We start from the raw sequence: 2820 nt of genomic DNA, 5'->3' as shown, positions 1-2820 counted from the left end.
GAGTGGGAATTAGGAGCAGTTTCAAATTAGCAAAGCAGAAAGTACTTTTTTTATATAGTGTTTTTATTATTATTATTATTAAGGCTTTATCATGTAGCAACTCTAGAGGGCCTGGAAATTCTAGGTAGACCAGAAACGTGTGGTGGTCTTCTAAGTGTTGGGAATTACTTGCTTGTACCACATTGCCTAGCCAGTACTGATATATGACTATAGTATACAATAGTGTAGAGATCATTGCCTGTGCTAAACAATCTGGGTATTGACAAGTGTTTAGAGTACCATGCATTTGAAATCATATAGTATGCTACCTTTCAGATTGACTTTTACCTAGCAATATGCATGTAAGAAATATCCCTGTCCTTGAATGATTTTTCTTTTCAATACTGAAGTTCCATTGTCCACGATGTGCCTTATGAATTGATGCTATTACTAGTGGATACCTAATTGTTTTTAATATATTCAAGACAGTGTCTTTATAGTACAGGCTAGCCTTGAATATTTTAATTTTTTAAAAATGCCTTTAATCCCAGCACTTGGGAGGCAGAGGCAGGCAGATTTCTGAGTTCAAGGCCAGCCTGGTCTACAGAGTGAGTTCTAGGACAGCCAGGGCTATACAGAGAAACCCTGTCTCAAAAAATGTACTACTTGACATTCCCCACACTCATCTGATCACACATCATCCCTTTCTTTTATTACACGTGTAGCCCCACCAAACCCGCCTCCAGGGCCACATGAATACAGTGTATTCACCAGGTGTACAGGTAGCTCGCCAGCAACTAAACTGACTGCTGATGGCTTCCCATGCTCTAGCAGTCATCGACTGCCAGTAGTAGTAACTCCAGAGGAAGAGCATGGCTCCCACGAACCTCATCTCTCCTCGGCTGCATGTTAATGGGCTTGATTGATCCTTGGGCCTTTATTTCCTAAGTGCTGAAGTTTACTACCATGTACAGTGCTGGACATTCAACCCAGGGCTGTGGACATACTAGCAAGTCACATACTTTACCAAGCTACATTCCCAGCTGTAAATTTATGGTAAGGCTAGAGACTCTGGAGAGCCCAGGCTGGTCCCCCAAATTCACAAACATGCCTCTATCTATTCAGTCTTGCATACAGGTTTGAGACAGATGCATCTTGTCTTTAGGATATGTAACAGAGGTTGATGCCAAGCTCTTGATATTGCCTTTGCTTCTCATGTCACTAGATTTAAAGGTGTGCCACTACACCCAGATTGCTGCCATGTACCAGGGATGTATTGCTAGGATTAAACTGAGTCTTCCATAGCTCTGGGTGACTTCAAACTTTCCTTGCAGCTGAGGATAACTTTGAACTTCTGAGCCCCCTTTCCACCTACCTAGTGCTGGCATGGGTATGGACTACCATCTTACCTTTTATGAAATGTTCCTAAGGTTTTCTGTATGCTACTCAAGCACTTGATATAGTGGGCTAAATCCAAAGCCTGGCATCTTCCCTTCTGTTTTTAGAAGTGGGGTCTCATTCCAACCCAGGTTGAGCTCTGATTTCTGCTGTAGCCCAGGCTAGCCTTGGAACTAATTCTACCTCAGCCTCCTTAGTGCTCTCATACAGAGTAACATCATGCGCAGAGAGCACAGGGGTGAACAGATTCTGCAAGACTGTAATCCCAGAACCTCGGAGGTGGAAGCCAGAGGGGAAGGAGGAGTACAAGGCCATCTTTATGTATGGCAAGTTGATGCCAGATTTGGACTACATAGTAATTTTAGGATTTTTGTGGCTAGACTGTTCCTCGTGAGAACAAACAACAACAATGAGAACAAACAACAACAAAAAGGAAAAAGAATGGAGAGAAGAACCAAAGAAGGAAAAGAGGAGGAGAAATTCAAGAATCATTTAAGGGGCTGGATAGATGGCTTACAGGTTAAGAGCACTGGCTGCTCTTTCAGAGGTCTTGAGTTCAATACCCAGCAATGACATGGTGGCTTATAACCATGTGTAAATGAGATCTAGTGCCCTCTTCTGGCTTGCAGGTAGAATATTGTATACATAATAAATCTTTTCTTTAAAAAGAAAAAAAAAGATTATCTATAACTCCAATTCCAGAGGATCCAACACCCACTTCTGGCCTCTGTGGGCACCAGGCATGCATATAGTGCATATATCTCTATGAAGACAAATCATAAATATAAAATAAAAACAAGTTAGAGTCTTAAAATACTGCCTAAGACATCTGTTCTCTGGCACTGGGAGACACTGAGACCCTAAAGAGTCAGGGTTCCCCAAATACCCAAAGAAGGAGTTGCAGAGATTAACTATGGAGCAGAGAATGAAGGAAGGACAAGCCAGTCTAAATATAGCTATCTCCTGAGAGGCTCTGACAGTACCTGACTAACACAGATGTAGAGGCTCACAGCCATCCATTGAACTGAGTACACGGTCCCCAATGAAGGAGTTAGAGAAAGGACCAATGGAGCTGAGGGGTTTACAGCCCCTTAGGATGAAAAACAATATGAACTAACTAGTACCCTCAGATCTCCCAGGGTCTCAACCACCAACCAAGGACTGCACATGGAGGGGTCTGATTGTTCTGGCAGCATGTGTATAGTAGAGGATTGCAAATTTGATCTTCAATAGGAGGAGAGGACCTTGGCCCTGTGAAGGTTCTGTGCCCTAGTGTAGGGGAATGCCAGGGCCAAGAAGTGGGAGAGGGTGCCAGGCATGGGGTTGGTTCTTGTTGTTTTTGTTTGTTTGTTTTTTGGAGGGGAAACTGAGAAAGGAGAAATTTATGTGTAAATAAAGAAAATATCAAAAAAATGCACCAAGCATATGAAATCTCAAAAAAAA

At 42.5% G+C, this 2820-nt stretch overlaps 1 pseudogene; it reads left to right on the top strand.

The window, feature by feature from the left end:
- The window catches only part of LOC116067880, a 14178-nt pseudogene that overhangs the window by 1275 nt on the left and 10083 nt on the right, over nucleotides 1-2820 (top strand).

Source organism: Mastomys coucha, unplaced genomic scaffold (assembly GCF_008632895.1).
Source record: "Mastomys coucha isolate ucsf_1 unplaced genomic scaffold, UCSF_Mcou_1 pScaffold22, whole genome shotgun sequence".
In the NCBI taxonomy this organism is placed as follows: domain Eukaryota; kingdom Metazoa; phylum Chordata; class Mammalia; order Rodentia; family Muridae; genus Mastomys; species Mastomys coucha.
The sequence above is the reverse complement of the archived record's forward strand: the minus strand, read 5'-3'. Positions and strand labels throughout refer to the sequence as shown.